The following is a 19461-nucleotide window of genomic DNA, read 5'->3' on the forward strand; positions in this document are numbered from 1 at the left end:
TAGGCACCACCATGGGCGGCGCTAGATCGGCCAGAGAGGCTATGACGCTGGCTCCGCTCTCACCCAAAACAGAAGCGACGTCACGCGGCGGCCCTTGCCTTGCCTGAAGGGTGAGGGATTTCTTGGCCGCCAGCGCTATGGAAGTACCCCCATCTGACTAGTCTCCCGACACTATAGAAGAAACAAAAGGCATGAGTCACTATGAAAAACAGAGAAAGCAGAGGAATCGACAACTTACATCAGCGCTGTTGGGCGGTGGAGACATTTGGGGGATGAACCCCCAGTTCCTTGCTCCCCCTCATTGGGGTAGAACCGTTTCGAGCCCATCCCCTACCCTCAGACCGAGGGGCTTGCCTCCCTCATATCTAGGGGCATAGCGGCAGAGCCACCCCCTTCTCTCGGCACTACGGGCGTGGAGGTGGATCCACCTGCCCCCACTGGCTCTTAGGGCATGGTGATAGGTCTGCTCGCACCCACCAGCACCACAGGCATGGCAGCAGACCCGCCCACCCCTGATGATGCTAAGGATGGGCCGACAGTCTAGCCCGCCTCCTCCTCCGGCCTCATAGCCTCACCTTCCCTTGCGTGGAACAGGAAGGGTCCTTACATTGATGAGTGGGCACCTATCCACGTGTCCTCACCTCCTAGGTCACCTCACTTGATGTCTGCCACTACCTCGTCATCTTCCTCATTGTCATCGTCGTCATCATCACTGTTTGTTTCTTCACCTCACTCCCATGCCTGCTGCTTCTTCCTCTTGAACTCCTTTGTCTTCCTCTCCCACTTGATCATGGTATGATTCACCGTCGCCATGAGCGGGTCCTTCAGCAATGGAGCCAGGATATCCATAAAGAGAAGCCTCTTTAGTTAGTCCTGCTATCCCAATGTCAGCATCAAGGGGTCAGAAGTTCAAATTAAAGAAAAAAGAGGCATAGGAAAAGAGAACTTACAAAATCAATGTCCCCTAGCTCCAGCCACATTGGAGGGTGCCCTGGCACCGGATACACAAAAGCAAGGACGACACCGATGTCGTCCTTCGAAGGCTCCATCACCTCCTTAATGCGTTGCACCACTTCGAAGGGGGGAGCGCTTCATCGGCAAGCGCCGTCCCAACGAGTGATGCTCTAGGCGCCATTAGGTATAGGGGAAGCGCATGGCTCATCAGTGGTGCCCCCCTCCATGTATGGTAGGCGCCGATGATCTCTGACCCCTTCACACCCCTCTCCTTTAGAATTTGGATGTGAGTGAGATGGTCCTGGATTTTCTTCTTGTCTTTATCCGATACACCCCACTTCCATGGCTCCAGGACCTCTTCGATAATGCGCCCGAAGAACACTAGCAAGGGGGTGGCTGCGTTGATCTTAATGTAAAACCAATGCAAATGCCACCCCTTGTTGGAGGTCGACAGACGCATCGATGGGTATTCGTTTACACGGTTGTTGCGGAGATAAATGCCAGCACATCCCACTGGCACGCTCAGCTCTTGCATCTTCTCCCGCTTCTTCAAGAGGTTGACGATAAAGAAATACCACCACAGGTCGAAGTGGGGACTAATCCCCAAGAACCCCTCACACAGGGCGACGAATGGCTTAATGTGCTGGACCCCATTGGGAGTGAGGTGCTACAGCTCCACCTTGTAGTAATGCAACAGCCCCTAAAGGAACTTGTGGGCAGGGATGGCGAATCCCCGCTCGTGAAAGCGAGCAAAGGACACCACATAGCCTTCGGGCGATGATGGTGCGTCCTCATTGTCGAGCAGCCACCACTTCTTGGTGACGGTCAGTGGGCAAAGGAGGCCACGGCGAATGAGGCCCTCTAGGCGTAGAAGGGTGATGTCAGATCTACACCACGGCTCCATTGAACGATTGGGAGGGGGGTGGACATGAGCTTGATGGTGGCTGCGATGCGGGTGTGGGAGGACTCAGGCGATTGGTGGTGGAGGTTGTAGATGCAAAGGCAAGGAGGCAAAGTACAGAACCCTAGGGGCGAACCCCTTGGTTTTATAGGGGTGACGGATGCGAGAAGGCCAACTATCCTCCTAGATCTTTATGCCTGCCATGATACACCACCACATCATGTCACGAGATAAGCGCCCGCAATCCCTATCCTTTCCCACCAAAGTCACGCCGGACATTTTGCCTTCTCGGGTAGACTGGGACTCTTTTCCCACAGAGGTGATATGGGTCAAGAAGCATTTCTCTGGCCCACCTAGGCCTAGGAGTTTGAGGGCTGGCCCAATAGTTTTAACGGCCATCCCAATGAGAGATGGGCCCGTGAGCGGCCAAAACTCAGGCACACGAGCCTCAAGGGAGTCTCGATCCACGATCGAGTCTCAACCGGGCTGACCCTGGACAAATCCCCACAAACGGGATACCAGGGTTCCCTTTAAGCTATCTAGTGGTCGAAACACCAAAATTCACAGCCATACCCACAAAGGATCTAAAATACCCCCCGAGCGATTCTCTTTGAATCACCCGGGGGCTCGAGGGCTACACCCGATGGGTGCGCTCGCACGCACCCTCTGGCAAATCGAGATACCCCCTGGGTGATTCTCTCCGAATCACCTAGGGGCTTAGGGGCTACACCCATTGGGTGCGCTCACATGCACCCTCTGGTGAATCGAAATACCCCCCCGGGCGATTCTATCCAAATCACCCAGGGGCTCAGGGGCTACACCCATCGGGTGTGCTCACGCGCGCCCTCTGGCAAGTTAAATCACCCTCGGGCGATTCTATCTGAATCACCTAGGGGCTCAAGGGCTATTGTCGGGGACCGATTACTGGGGTACCCAAAGAGGTAGAACTAATAACCATCAAGCGCTGATGCTTCCGAACAGGCAAGAACGTAGCTACACTTCTTGCCTTGTGCCTCACCCGGCCCTAAAGGGTTGGCTCTGCCTTGCCCGACCCCCATGGGCTAGACTCTGCCTCACCTGACATTTGGGAGTAGACTCCACCTTGCCCAATGACCGGGGACTGGCTCTGCCTCGCTTGATGTCTGAGGGCTAGCTTCGCCTCGCCCGACGGCTGAGGGCTGGCTCCGCCCTGCCTAACGTCTGAGGGCTAGCTCTGCCTCACCTAATGTCTAAGGGCAGGCTCCACCACGCCTGATGGCTGAGGGCAGGCTCCACCTCACCAGGTGGCTGAGGGCTAGCTCTGCCTTGCCCAATGGCTAAGGGCTGGCTCTACCTCGCTCGATGGCTGAGGGCAGGCTCTGCCTCACCCAATGGCTGAGGACTGGCTCCGCCTTACTTGATGTCCTAGGGCTGGCTCTACCTCGACTGACGTCTACACCCTGCCCCTTCATAATGATGAGCACAGGGTAAGACAGGACACTCAGGTCAACTGTAGTACCGAGGACCATGCCCTGCGCACCTACGGGAAAGTGCCATCAGGGTATGATGGGATGGGCGCTTTAAGCCCTCCTAGGCATGATAGAGCCTGAATAGTATTGCAGGCACCGACTTTTGTCCTACAGTGTTGTGGGCGCCACCATCAGCCCTCGGACGTGGATCCTAACACAAGCATATGACAACCACTATAGTCCAAGAGGGAACTCACATCATCAACAGTAACAAACGTATGGTCACTTCCCCGTCTGCTCCCCGTAGGTCATGGCTCGATACCCTGACGTGCCACATCGTCCGCTAGAGTACGATGGGATGCGACCACTAGCCAACCGAAGCCAGGGCATGGCCTTATCAGGATCAGTGAACATGCTCCCTGGCATGGTCTGCCATGACAGCAGGGCAGGCTCCAGGGAAAAGGAAGACCCTACACCTTCAAAGGACCCTCTCCACCTCTGTTTTTTCTCTTTCTCCCATCTGTAATCCCTGCTCCCCCTTGGTCTATAAAAGGGAGGGCAGGGCGCCCCACTAAAGGGACCGATCGGTTCAACACACATTACACACATGGCCAAGTAGCAACCGAGCTCTTAGCATCCTTTCCACCTTTCCATCAGAGACTTGGGACATGTCCCTCTCTCGACTGTTTGTATCCCCTACTATGAACCTTTTTCGGTGCTAATAACATGAGCAGCAGCAGACTGGACATAGAGACATTCTGCCCGAACCAGTATAAACCTTATATCCGGGCCTAACACGCAACAAATATAAATTTACTAGTTGGTGTTTATTCGAAACACCGACAACTGGTCTACATATCCTTGTTGTCGAATAAGGCGTTACTTCCCAACCAATATTTTAGTTATACAAACCCAAATTGTTTCTTTATTTTATTCTATCATTTAATCTTTATTCGAAATAGGACAACATTATCTATCTAGCAATTTAATTATTCTAGAGCTACAAAAATTACAGTGAGCAGTTAATATTGTTAGGAACCTACTATAACAATTTCAGATCCAACACTATTACCAATTTATCATAACAATTCCTACAAGTTTTTATTTCTATAATATTAAGTACCTTAAATTAATTATATAGCTTCCAAGAATATTATCTGACTATGTGAACAAAATATACTAGCAGATAGATCGTGATTTTAGGAACTCAACAAAACTGGTTTCATAATTTTTGGATCCCTATACTATTTTATATTGATTTTACAAGTTAAACTAGAAACCTAGATTAGAAAAGCATTTAGGAAATGGAAAGGGCCGGCGGCCACCCCTTTCGGCCTAGCGGCTTGGTTCGGCCCAAGCCAGGGTAGGGCTGTGCACGGTGTAAACAGCCCAGCGATGGCCCAAGGCCGAGAGGCCCGCGCGCGCCAATGTTTTTGCAGAAACAACCATGGATTTCAACAAAAATAATCCATAGTCCTTTTTGCTATTGCTCTCTCTCTTTCTGACGCTTTCACCTAGCCCCCCAGGCTTTCTCCTAATTCAAGTGCACCAGCCCCTAGTGACTCCACACACGCCGGTGTGGCTCCGGCTAACATTGCCCCACTACGTCGGTCAGCAGAGCGAGGCGCCAACTAAAGGAGCAGGCCGATGAGCACCATGGAGCCAAGACGAAATCCTAGGTGCTGATTAGGGGCCAAACGGTGACTTCTAACGCTCTGACCACATCGGTGGACTAAAAGCTATGGCGGCATGACTGTTCCAACGATCGGTGACCTCAGAGATGGAAACAAAAAGATGGGAGAGCATTAGGACCTTACCCCAGACATGGTTATGGTGTCGTCTGGAGCGAAAATGACCCATGCTAGGATGGCCACATGCGTGGTGAAGGGCAGCGGCGCTCTGAGCGTGGCAGGGCCATGTTAGCTCATCACCGGTGAAGGTCCTGACCAAGCCAAGACGAGCAATAGATAGAGGGGGTTAAGGCGAGTTAGAAATTGCATTTGATCAAACTGCTACCGCTGCCTTGGGCCTTACCCCCAAATCCCAGAGCACGGCGGCGAACTGACGAACAGCGAGGGAAACGCCAAATTGGTGGCCAGCGGTGCTCAGCTGAGGCTTAGTGCAGTAGGGCGCCTAGCTAGCTTTCCAAGCTACTCGCTGATGCGAGGAAAAGAGTTGTGAAACTCGCTGCCGCGTAGGAGGGAGGAGAAAACAACGGCCATGGCGCGGTGCGGCTGAGGGAAGAGCACACAGCGAGCCAGGCAAATTAAAGCGAGCGGTCACGGTTGGTGGAGCGATGCGAGCACATACACACATGTGAGTGGAGTCTCGGCACGACGCACTTGAACCGAAATGGCCAAGCCCGAACAGAGCTCACCACCATCGGCTAGCGGGACAGGGTGGATAGGTAGGGCAGAGCAGGGAGTCATCCTGTTGCAACAGCGGTCGGGGCCAACAACACAGTCGTGATGACTTGGCGCACGCCCCAGAACTATGCGCGGTAGGTGGAGGGGACAATGAGGGCAAGCAACATGTCGGCCAAGCGACAGTGACTGCAGCGTCGGGCTCGACCCCACGTGATATGGCAGACAACGCACGCGCGTGGGCTCACACGGCTTGGCAGCACGGCAGGGAGCGGCTATGGCCAACTCAGCCTGGCATGGGGTCGGTAGCTGCGGGGCCAACCAGCGGGGCAGTGGCTACGGCCACAGCACCAACCAAGGTAGTAGCGCACGCGCGGTGACCACGCCCTGAGCCCGAACAGCTAGAAACGGTGCTACGCATGCTTTTTAAAGCGAAGCAAAAGCTACTTAGCATTTCAATTCAAGTTCAACCGAAGCCATCAACCTAAAGTCAGCACTAACAGCTAACTAGCGAAGTAAACCTCATGACCAGAGAGCAACCAGAGAGGGAGATAAGGAAATGCCAACTTGAGTTCATCACTTGGGTGCCAAATCATGGACTAGGTTCCAAAACCTGTTTCACAGCGCATTCTACGGAGGTTTGGGCAATTTTGGAGAGTGCATCGTGACCTCACACACCACCTCAATCTGCAACATGCTCATGAGCTCACTTAGAAACAACCAATAGTGCAAAAACATGACGCTGAGTATTTAACATTTTTGTTAGAATTTAAATGCCACAGATAGCATTGTCAACTACCCTTTTAGACAAGTTACCGGTCGTAGTTAGAACTATAACAACCACTACACTTTTACAAACCTTTTTAGGAGATCCAAACTCTACTAACTCCAACCAACAAACACATCATGTAAAGGTCCATACTTTATACTAAACCATAGGAACAAGACATTTAAGCACTATTGAACTATTTGGCTTAACATAATTTGCCAAAATTGACCTTTCGAACATAAATCCTATTTCTCGCCGACCCATGAAAAAGTTTTAGTTTAAATCAAAAATCTGAGAAACTCAGTTCGGAAATTCTTCTTAGGCCTAAATCGCAGTGCTAAACAAGCTCGTAACACCAGGGGTGTTACACTAACATTCAAGACATACTTAAGATTCAATTCATCCAATTTTGCTAGCAACTTTTTCTTTTCTTTCTTGTAAGCACCACTTGTATTTTTGGCAAACCCTTTCAAGTATTGATGCAGGCGTCTAATTTTAGCCTGCCAATGCTCTAAAGAGTTATGCCCCTCATCCACACTGTTCCAGATATCTATAACTAAATCTACAAACCCCTCTCTTAACAACCAACCCAACTCGAATTTAAATAAGTATTGATTATTATTAGATGCTGGTTCCCCGGTATTAATAAATAGGGGTGTATGATCAGAGATCTCTCTTGTTAGAGCTTGGACAGTGGTATGCGGGAATTTAATTCCCACTCTGTACAAGAAAGAATCCTATCTAACTTTTCAAATGTTGGAATTTTTAGGTTGTTAGCCCAAGTGAACTATCTTCCAGAAAGTTCCAACTCCCTTAATTTAAAAGCATCAATGATAGCGTTAAACAAGAATGGCCATCTATCATTGTAATTGGCATTATTTTTCTCTTGTGGTCCTCTAATGATGTTAAAGTCACCACCTATCAAAATAGGTAAGGTTTCTTTAGAACATAGTTGGACTAACTCTGTTAAAAATGCCTCTTTAAGATGATGTTGAGTTGCCCCATAGGCAGACACAAGCAACCACTGAAAGCCATCCTATTTATTTCTCAATTTCAATTTTACAAAGAAATCTCCTTCTTCTATCTCACCAATGTCAAACTCTAGAAGGTTTATGCCTACTAGCATGCCACCAGATCTTCCCCGAGGAGGTTTACGATGCCATAAAAAGTCCTTGTCACCACACAAATTTTTCAGAAAATTTGGTGAGTAGTCTCTCCTACAGGTCTCTAATAAAAGCAACAAAACCTAGCACCTTTTCCCGCACCAAATCAGACACAAATCTATGTTTTTTGGGTCACCTAACCCATTACAATTCCAAAATATGCCCTTCATTTGTTAAACTAAAGGTTCTCTTTTGATTTTCTCTTGTCTAATTTATTTTTCTTTTTTGAACTTGATTTATTTTTTCGGGGCACTACCTGTAGATCATATAGATCACTGGCTTCCCCTTCACTCATACCCTCGGCTATCTCACCACAAAGCTAGTTAATAGCTAAGAGATCAAGTTCATCCTCCGAATCTATTAAGTTACAATCCAATTGTTTGCTACTAGCATGTAGTTCCTTTTGTTTAGGCAACACATGCAGTCTGCTTCTTTCCATATGTTTAAGGTTGTTAATCGATTTACTAACACTAGTATCATCTGAACCTAACAAAACCCCCACCTTACTGATGTTATGAGCAACTACATCTTTAGAGAATGAAAGAAAAGATGCGTTTAAAATGTTACCTGAATTATTAGGTTCCTCCAAATTTTTGCATGCCTTTAGCTTGGCCGCTCTCTCAGTCGAGTCTTGGTCGCCTATCGCCACATTGCGCTTGCTCCTACGGGTAGGCGTGGTATTCTCAGCAGGGGTTTGTGTAGGGGGTTCTGAATTTAAAGGCCCATGGAAGGATTTAACTACCCAAGCCTTGGTCGAGTCAGATAACCCGGTCGACTTTAGCTCCAAAATGAGCCATGATAGAACAGCAGCCTGTGTCCCTTTGTTTGAATTTTTTGCTGCTGGTGGAGCAGAAGAACTCCCATCTTTCTTATCTTTCTTTGTATTCTCCTTGTTGGAGTCCAATTCCTTAGTATTAGGTCCTAAATCTTTGTTGAGTTTGTCCAAACCATCATCTTTTTTGCCGGATTCACCTGGCTAATTATCCATGTCAATTAGTCTTGGGTCATTTTCCTCCTCTTCTGTTTCTAGCCTGAATTGGAGTTCATACACAAATTCTCTGATTACAACGTCAACTAAATCCGGAATTAGTTCTGGACTTAGTACAACAACTCTTAGCCTTGGTCTTCCAAATCGCTTGGTAAATTTCATGTCCACCATCTTTGTGGCACTAAGAATAGTACCCACAGCCCAGATGATACGAAAATTCCGTAAGTCACTCGGGAGACCATGGAACTGTACCCAAACTTTAGGAATTTCATACTTGTACACCTCTGCATCTTTTTTCTTTTAAATAGTCAAATTTGCTTTTGCACTCCTTGCTTCCACAGGACCCCAATCATCCATCCGTTTTAACTCAGCACTAGATGGAAAAGTTGTGGCAAAGGAGTTTTCATTAATTTCTTCCACAACCCATTTCCAGCCTAGTACGACTCTCTCAAGCTCTACTATGACTTGTTGCACAGTAAGAGAACCATTAGAGACCTTCACTATTGCTTCTGTAGGCTCAATTTTTGCCTTTTGGTTACCTGAAAAGGGATATTATAAAAACTCAAACCTGGAACTGCATAACCACATAGCTCTGTTGTAGGTTTTGCACCCTTCATGGAAGGGCAAGCTTTGGTGATGCGGGTATCACTATCACACATGTCACAGCAGATTGGTGTTTTGCAGTCATTCATTACGTGCCCTTTAGTTAGGCAACAAAAGCAAAAGGGTTTATTCTTTCCACTCCCTTTCTTTGGAGCAATAGCACCTGATTCATTGTCAATTTACATAGATGCAACATCTGCATTTTCAAATACCCCGTCTCCTGCATTTTCCCCTGCTTGAATAATACCAGAACCTATAACCCCTGTGCTAGTACCTAGGAGCAAATTAGCCTTGGCCATCGCCTCATGTTGAACTTGCTGGGGTTGGGTTGGTGCAGCTAAAAGCTCTAGTTTGGTTTTGGTGAATTGGTGAAACCCTTAGTGTTAACCTAGTTTATCAAAGTGATTATGAGATAGGTAGCACTACTCAAGTGGTGAAGCAAATGAAGATCATGACATGATGATGGTGATACCATGGTAATGATCAAGTGCTTAGACTTGGAAAAGAAGAAAGAGAAAAATAAAAAGTTCAAGGCAAAGGTGAAATTGATAGGAGTTTTTTGGTTTGGTGATCGAGACACTTAGAGAGTGTGATCACATTTAGGATCGATAGCCGTACTATTAAGAAGGGTGAAACTCTTATCGAAATGCGGTTATCAAAGTGCCACTAGATGCTCTAATTCATTGCATATGCATTTAGGATCTAGTGGAGTGCTAACACCCTTGAAAACATTTGTGAAAATATGCTAACACACGTGCACAAGATGATACACTTGGTGGTTGGCACATTTGAGCAAGGGTGGAGAAGTTGGTGAAATGAAGGAGGAGATAGTCACTGAGAAACAATGACCGGACGCTGGTCACGTGGTGGCCGGACTCGAGAGAGCAGTGTTCGGTTAGTAGTGGGTCAGTAGCGTGGTCTCGGTTTTATTGATCGGACTCTGCCTTAGGCAGTGACCAAACTCTAACCCCACGTCCAGACACTAGGCGCGCAGTGAAGGCCGCCCTCAGTCCCTTGACCGGACGCTGAAGAGAGAGAGGGCATCCGGTCACCTAGTGATGTACGCTGACGTAAGCAACAGAGACAGAATGTGTTGACCGGACGCTGGCCTGAGTCCGATCATGGGCCACCGGACGCGTCCGGTCGTGAAAAAACGGCTCTGGAACCTCCCTGGAAACGATCAGACTCTAGCTTGTCTATGTCCGGTCACGCTGGAGTGGATGCGTCCGGTCGCTCTATAGGGGCTCAGGGAGCTCTCTGTAAACGACCGAACTCAGGCGGTGGCACGCCCGGTCTTGGCACAAAGGTGCGTCCGGTCACAATTTAAGTGCACTGATGACCGTTGAGATTGGGCGATCAGCATTTGAAGCAGGGGCATGTGGTGAAAATCTGAGGACCAGACGCTGGAGTCCTACGTCCGGTCAATCCGACCGGCGCGTTCGGTCGCCTCAATTTTTCAGTGAACAGAGAGCCAATGACTCTATTCATGGGGGCTCTCTATTTAAGCCCCATTGCCCGCTCTAGCTCACTCTCTTGGCCATTTGCATTGACATAACAGCCTTGTGAGCTTAGCCAAAGCCCTCCCACTTATCTCCATCATTGATTCATCATCTTTGTGAGATTGGGAGAGAATCCAAGTGCATTGCTTGAGTGTTTGCATCTAGAGGCACTTGGTATTCGTATTTCGCTGCGGGATTCGCTTGTTACTCTTAGTGGTTTCCGCCACCTAGACAGCTTGGAGCAGCGAGGATCATCGAGTGGAGATTGGTGATTGTCTCCGGCTCCGATCGTGGTGATTGTGAGGGGTTCTTGACCTTTCCTCGACGGAGATCCAAAAGGTACTCTAGTAAATTGCTCGTGGCTTGTGTGATCCTCATCTTGTGTTGGTTGTGTGGCACCCTATTAAGAGTTTGGCGTGTGATGCCAATTAGCGCGTGAACCTCAAAGTGAGTGAATCACCACAACGAGGACTAGCTTGCCTGCAAGTAAGTGAACCTCGATAAACAATCATTGTGTCAACATTTGATTCCGAGGTGATTGGTATTCATTGATATTCATTCTTGTGATTGATTGGTTCATTCCTCGACTCAACGGTATAACCATATAGCCCTCTCTCTTTATAATACTGCAAATTAGTTGTCAAGCTCTTTAGTATAGCTAGTCATGAGAGCTTGATTAGTTTGGTTAGTGTAGCTCTTTAGTTAGCATTTAGGAGCATACTAACTTAGTGTAGTGACATAGCCATTGTGTGGATAGAGACTATAAAAACTAGAATTATGGTAGTGTCAGATACCGTGAGAAGGGGTACCCTAAGCAAGAGCCAAAAAATGACTGCTTAGACTTCGTAAAGATCGAAACTAGCTAACAGCCACTGGCCTCGGCTGACTCTCCGACTCGCCCGAGGCCCCCACATCGCTGGCCTCGGGCGACCTCTCACCAAAGGCCTCGGCCAATTCTCCGTATCGCTCGAGGCCCCCTCACCGCTGGCCTCGGGCGATCCCCCACTGAAGGCCTCGGCCGACCCCCTCTCGTCGCAAGCCTCGGCCGGGTCGGCGACCCTCCGCCTCACGCAAGGCGGGCTCGGCAACACTCCGCTGCCTCTTCCTTCACCTGTCCCTCTGACAAAACGTCGTGTCGCATTAACTCAGCCAACTGCTACCACTGACATCGGCCGCATGCTCGGCACAGTATAGCGGAATGGCCGATGGGACGGGAGGTAGGACTGGGCAGGGGTTACCCACCACTGTGCCCACCGCTATGCACATGGTTGATGCCCATGCCTCACTGTGCTGCCAACTCCTGCTTCGAGAACAACATGGCGTGGGGAGCCACGTCTGGGATACTGTGGCCTCGGAATCAGTACCTAGGACCAATAATTCCCTCCAAAGCCTCGGCAGTTTGCTTCAGGGGCTCGGCAGCCTGAGGATCCATGTCCACCGAGCCCCCCACGATGGCTCAGCCTCGGCATCTACAGAGCCTCGGTTCCCTACGACATCATCGCACGATGACTGGCACGTCACCCGCCATGTCCTGCCTAAGCTATACTAGAGCCCCACGACGCACAAGATCAAGTATGATCGGCGCGTCACTTCTGCACGACAAGGACGAAGCCACTCCATCGACCATACCACAACAGTGGCCGGCTGCAGGGCTCAGACACACCATCCCCATTCATAGAATGCTATGTAGCAACATATATACGTTCCTGGTTCTCCCTTAGAGTATAAAAGGGAGGGACCGGGGCCATTTCTAGGGACGAAAGAACAATGAGCAGAAAGGGGAACTCACCAATAGAACCACACACTTCTACGCTGCTTGAGAACAACGCCTCAAGCAGCTCGCACCACCCTCACCGAGATCTAGGGCTAGCTCCCTCTCTCACCTAGCTTGTAACCCCCTACTATGAGCACTCCAGTGCAAGGAATACAAGATCGATCTCTCAGACTGGACGTAGGGCGTCGATTGCCTAAACCAGTATAAACCTTGTGTCTCTTTGCATCACCATCGGGGATTAGGGGCACGCAACACAAATTCACTCGTTGGTTAAGGACCCCCCCTAGTCCAAAACAGCGATAGTTGGCGCGCCAGGTAGGGGCTCGCTACGTGTTAGCTTCATCGTCCCAGCAAGTTCTAGATGGCAGACCCCGTACGACCATTGCATCTCAGCACAGTGGTATGGTTCGGGAGCCTAGAGTTCATGTCTCTAGGATGTGGATATGATATGGTACTCCTCACACCCCGAGCTCCACTGCCCGACGACGTTACCATAGACCCGCAACCTAGGCGCAGGCAGCGTCCGGGCCGCGGCTCCCATAGCACTCGCCAGGCACGACGCGAGCGGGACCGCCCTGACACCATGCAAGCTCGGGGCAACGCGCCACGCTCCACCAGTATCCCTTGCCCAGCTGTTGGTACAGAGTCCCTGGTTGGGGACTTATCTAACCTGAGCTTGGGCAAGGAAAAGATTCCGGCGACGCACGGCGACGCCTCGTCATCGAGTTCTGTCCCGCCACCTCCTGAGGGGCCAGCCCTGGTGGAGCGGCGCCCGGCAATGGCACCATCCCCGTACCCCTTCGGGTTGATAAACGCCGCCGCTGCCTTTGCTTCCGCCTACGCTTCCAAGCACGCAGAGCCCTCAGGACTCCACCAACGATTCGCCCTCGACTTCTCCCCCGCAACATCGGCGCACGCCCATGCCGACTCCTCGGAAGAAGATGAGGCGTGGGCCGGAGCAAACTTCTCCAGTCTTAGTGACCCCAAAGCCATGCGCCGCTTCATGACTACAAGCGACTACTGCTTCGGCTACTCCGACTCCGACGACGAAGGGACTTACGATCCATCTCGTGAGTGCTTCCATGTCGGGCTTGGGGTGCCAAGGGCAGGCAAAGAGGATGAGAGGACAGGCAACCATTCCCCGCCCCGGGCAAGGGTGGGCGATGCCACACCTCCGTGTCTCGAAGCCCCGGCAGCACGGAATGAGAATCCCATCCACGGGGAGCATCGACGCCCAGACCTGGAGCAGCTCCGCGAGCTTCAAGCCAAGGTCGAACAAGACCGACTCCTTCTACAATAGCTTTGGGACACTCTCGAGTAGGAGCAGCAAGGGCACGGTGAGGGCGGAGGAGCTCGACGGAGGGCCCACGACATCCATCACCGCATCAACGACAACGAGGGGGGTGAGCCACACCCAATCTTTAATCGCGCTATCCAGAATGTCACAGCAGCTGCGATGCTGGTCCAAGCAATGCCTGAGCCCTCCACCACCGAGGGGCGACGGGTCCGCGGAGAGCTCCGCGACCTCCTTGAGACCGCTACGGTGCAGCAGGCTGAAAGTTCCGCCTCCCGCCGGTGCGGAGGCACTTCGGAGCAACCCACGGTGCAACCTCACCGGGGCTAGGATGCCTCGGTCCGTCCCGAGCCCGCTCGCGCGCCGATGGCCAACATGGCCCTCTCGGTGCGCGATCGACCTGGAGACCAACGCGAGGCATAAAGCAACCACGAAGTAGTTGGCAGGCAATGGCGCCACGACGACGGAGTCACCTGGGGCTACCACCCACACCGAGGCGGCCGCTACGACAGCGAAGAGGACCGCAGTCCTTCTCCTGAGCCACCTGGCCCTCGGGTCTTTAGTAGAGCCATCCACAACGCTCACTTCCCAGCCCAGTTCCGGCAACCTGCCAACCTCACAAAGTATAGCGGCGAGACGAACCCCGAGCTATGGCTAGTTGATTATCGCCTGGCTTGTCAGCTAGGTGGTATGGACGATGACCTGCTCATCATCCGCAACCTCCCTTTGTTCTTGTTAGACTCAGCGCGAGCCTGGCTCGAACACCTTCCCCCCGCACAGATCCACGACTGGCACGACTTGGTGAGGGTCTTCATCGGGAATTTCCAAGGCACCTACGTGCGCCCCGAGAACTCCTGGGACCTCAAAGGTTGCCGCCAGAAGCCGGATGAATCTCTTCGAGATTTCATCCAGCGCTTCTCCAAGAAATGCACCGAGTTGCCCCGCATCGATGACTCGAAAATCGTCCAAGCATTCCTCTCTGGCACCTCCTGCCGAGACCTGGTCCGAGAATTGGGCCGAAATGTACCAACCACAGCGGCCGCACTCCTCGACATCGCCACCAACTTCACCTCGGGCGAAGAGGCGGTTGGGGCCATCTTCCCCAACAACGACGCCAAGGGGAAGCAGAAGGACGAGGCCCCCGAGGCCTCGCCCACTCGCATCCCCAAGAGAAAGAAGAAGGGTCGCCTAGGGAAGCAGGAGGTCCTCGAGGCTGGCCATGTCACCACAGCAGATCGCAGGAATCCCCGAGGCCCCCGGGGCCCCGGGCTATTTGACAACATGCTTAAGAAGCCCTATCCTTACCATCAAGGTCCGATGAAGCATGCCCTCGAGGAGTGCACCATGCTCTGGCATTACTACGCCAGGCTTGGGCTCCCCGACGATGATGACGCCAGGAAAAGGGGCGCCGGCGAGAGGGACGGCGATAAAGATGATGGGTTCCCCAAGGTATGCAATGCCTTCATGATCTTTGGTGGACCCTCGGCATGCCTCACGACGCGCCAGCGAAAGAGGGAATGCCGAGAGGTCTTCTCGGTCAAGGTGGCCACCCCCCGGTACCTCGATTGGTCTCGGGAGGCAATCACCTTTGATCAGGATGACCACCCCGATTATGTTCCAAACCTCGGGCAGTACCCGCTTGTCATCGACCCGATCATCGGCAACACCCGGCTTACCAAAGTGCTCATGGATGGAGGCAGCAGCCTCAACATCCTCTACGTCAACACTCTGGAGCTCCTGGAGCTCGACCAGTCACGGCTCCGAGGCGGTTCCATGCCCTTCCACGGCGTCATGCCAGGAAAGCGCACACGACCCCTCGGGCGCATCAACTTACCCGTCTGCTTTGGCACTCCCTCCAACTACCGCAAGGAGGTCCTCACCTTCGAGGTGGTTGGATTCAAGGGGGCTTACCACGCCATCTTGGGGCGCCCGTGCTATGCCAAGTTCATGGTGGTCTCCAACTACACCTACCTCAAGCTCAAGATGCCAAGCCCCAATGGCATCATCACCGTCAAGTCCATGTACGAACATGCATACGACTGTGACGTCGAGTGCATCGAGTACGCCGAGGCCATTATGGAGGCCGAGACCCTCATCGCTAATCTCGACCAGCTTGGTAGCGAGGTTCCCGATGCCAAGCGGCGCATCAGGACCTTTGAGCCCGCGGAGGCCATCAAGCTCATCCCTGTCGATCCCACCATCCCCAACGGCCGAGGACTGAAGATCAACGCCACCCTCGATAGCAAATAGGAGGCCGTGCTCGTCGACTTTCTCCGTGCGAACGTCGATATGTTCACGTGGAGTCCCTCGGACATGCCGGGCATACCAAGGGAGGTCGCCGAGCATGCCTTAGATATCCAGGCGGGCTCCAGGCCGGCGAAGCAGCGCCTGCACCGGTTCGACGAGGAGAAGCGTAGGGCCATCGGCGAAGAAGTGCAGAAGCTCATGGCAGCCGGGTTCATCAAGGAAGTATTCCATCCAGAGTGGTTGGCTAACCCTGTGTTAGTCAGGAAGAAAAGTGGCAAGTGGAGGATGTGCGTGGACTACACTGGTCTAAATAAAGCATTCCCGAAGGTCCCATTCCCACTACCATGAATTGACCAAATCGTCGACTCCACTGCAGGATGCGAAACCCTCTCCTTCCTTGATGCGTATTCCGGTTACCACCAAATCAAGATGAAAGAGTCCGACCAGCTCGTGACTTCTTTCATCACTCCATTCGGCATGTACTGCTACGTAACCATGCCGTTCGGCCTCAGAAACACAGGGGCTACTTACCAGCGGTGCATGCTCCAAGTCTTTGGCAAACACATTGGGCGAACCGTTGAGGCCTATGTGGATGACATCGTAGTCAAGTCCAGGAAGGCCGGTGATCTCGTCGGTGACTTGGAGGTTGCCTTCACATGTCTCAGAGAGAAGGGCATCAAGCTCAACCCTGAGAAGTGTGTCTTCGGGGTTCCCCAAGGCATGCTCTTGGGGTTCATAGTCTCAGAACGTGGTATCGAGGCCAACCCGAAGAAGGTCTCGGCCGTGACCAACATGGGCCCGATCCAAGACCTCAAAGGGGTGCAGAGGGTCATGGGATGCCTTGCGGCCCTAAGCCGCTTCATCTCGCGCCTTGGCGAAAAAGGCCTGCCCCTGTACTGCCTCTTGAGAAAGTCCGAGCGCTTTTCTTGGACCACCGAGGCCGAGGAAGCCCTCGCCAGGCTCAAAGCACTGCTCACCAACCCCCCATCCTGGTTCCACCCACCGAGGGTGAGCACCTCTTACTCTACGTCACCGCGATGACCCAAGTGGTCAGCGCGGCCGTAGTAGTCGAGAGGCAGGAGAAGGGATATGCTCTACCCGTCCAACGACCTGTCTACTTCATCAGCAAAGTGCTCTCCAAGACTAAGACGCGTTACCCCCACATCCAGAAGCTGGTTTACGCTGTAGTCTTGGCTCGACGCAAGCTGCGTCACTACTTCGAGTCCCACCCGGTGACTGTGGTGTTGTCTTTTCCTCTGGGAGAGATAATCCAAAACCGGGAGGCCTCAGGTAGAATAGCCAAGTGGGCTGTCGAACTCATGGGGAGACCTTGTCTTTCATGCCTCAGAAAGCGATCAAATCATAGGTCCTGGCCGACTTTGTAGCCAAGTGGACCGACACACAGCTACCACCCGCTCAGATCCAATAAGAATGCTAGACCATGTACTTCGATGGGTCTCTGATGAAGACTGGGGCTGGCGCGGGCCTACTCCTGGTCTCGCCCCTTAGAGTACACATGCGCTACATGATTCGGCTTCACTTCACCGCCTCCAACAACATGGCTGAATACGAGGCCCTCGTCAATGGCCTGCAAATCGCCATCGAACTTGGAGTGCGACGTCTCAACGTACGGGGTGATTCGCAGCTCGTCGTCGATCAGGTGATGAAAGAGTCAAGCTGCCATGACCCCAAAATGAAGGCGTACTGCACGATAGTACATCGCCTAGAGAACAAGTTTGACGGTCTCGAACTCAACCACGTTGCACGAAAGTATAATGAGGCCGCGGATGAACTGGCAAAGATGGCGTTAGCGAGGGCCCCGGTCCCCCCGAACATCTTCGCCAGAGACCTCCGCAAACCTTCCATCGACTGCACCTCAGCGGTGGAAGATGGCTCACCGGTCAAGCCCATCGAAGGGCCCGAGGCCCCCTCTGCCGCCGAGACCTCCGCAGTCGAGCCTGAAGTCATGGAAATCAAAGCAGAGCCTCCCGAGGCTGACCAGGGTACGGATTGGCGAGCCCCGCTCCTTGATTACCTCATCTAGGGAGAGCTCCCTGTAGATAGGACCAAAGGCCGACGGCTTGCACGACGAGCCAAAACTTACGTCCTCTGCGACCGCGAGTTGTACAGGCAAAGCCCGTCAGGCGTCCTCCAACGATGCATCACTACCGAGGCAGGCCAGGCCCTGCTTTGGGACTTGCACATGGGAGCCTACGGGCACCATGCGGCACCTCGGACACTCGTCAGAAACGCCTTTCGCCAAGGTTTCTACTGGCCAACGGCGGTTGCCAACGCCACCAAGCTAGTACGCTCCTGCGAGGGATGTCAGTACTATGCGCAGCAGACACACCTCCCAGCCCAAGCCCTCCAAACCATCCCCGTCACATGGCCATTCGCCGTGTGGGGTCTGGACATGGTTGGGCCTCTGCAGAAGGCCCCCGGGGGCTACACCCACCTGCTGGTAGCCATCGACAAGTTCTCCAAGTGGATCGAGGCTCGCCCGATCACGCAAATCAAATCCGAGCAAGCGGTTCTATTCTTCACTAACATCATCCACAGGTTTGGGGTTCCTAACACCATCATCACTGACAATGGGACATAATTCACCGGTCGCAAGTTCCTGACATTCTGCGATGACCACCACATCCGGGTGGCCTGGTCGGCCGTAGGACACCCTAGGACGAATGGCCAAGTAGAGCGTGCCAATGGCATGATCCTACAAGGCCTTAAGCCAAGAATATTCAACCGGTTGAAGAAGTTTGGCAAGAAATGGCTTGCCGAACTCCCGTCAGTCGTCTGGAGCCTAAGAAACACCCCAAGCCGAGCCACAGGATTCACACCGTTCTTCCTAGTCTATGGAGCCGAGGCCATCCTCCCCACTGACTTAGAATACGGTTCCCCGAGGCTACAGGCGTACAACGAGCAAAGCAACCGCACTGCCCGTGAAGACACCCTCAACCAACTAGAGGAAGCCTGAGACGTCGTGCTGCTACACTCAGCCAGGTACCAGCAAGCCCTATGACGCTACCAAGCCCGGCGCGTCCAAAGCCAAGACCTGAAGGTGGGCGACATGGTGCTGAGACTGAGGCAGAGCAACAAGGGCCGCCACAAGCTGACCCCACCCTGGGAAGGGCCGTACATCATCGCTCAAGTGCTGAAGCCCGGGACCTACAAGTTAGCCAACGAGAAGGGCGAAGTCCTCACCAACGCTTGGAACATAGAACAGCTACGTCGCTTCTACCCTTAAATTTCCAAGCATTGTATATTTTGTTTCTTGAAATACATTAAAGAAGCGTCTTTAGTTGTTCTAATTTTTCGAGAAACCCCCATCAAGGGGAACCTGTCCCGTACTAGGACAAGTCGATTACAAAAAAACCTAAGGATCGGAGGTTCGCCTCAAGAGCAAAAGGCTGGCCGAGCTGAGAGATAAGCCTATGCCTCCGGGCTACGGCAACTCC

The sequence above is a fragment of the Miscanthus floridulus genome, chromosome 4 (genome assembly GCF_019320115.1).
Source record: "Miscanthus floridulus cultivar M001 chromosome 4, ASM1932011v1, whole genome shotgun sequence".
NCBI classification, from domain to species: domain Eukaryota; kingdom Viridiplantae; phylum Streptophyta; class Magnoliopsida; order Poales; family Poaceae; genus Miscanthus; species Miscanthus floridulus.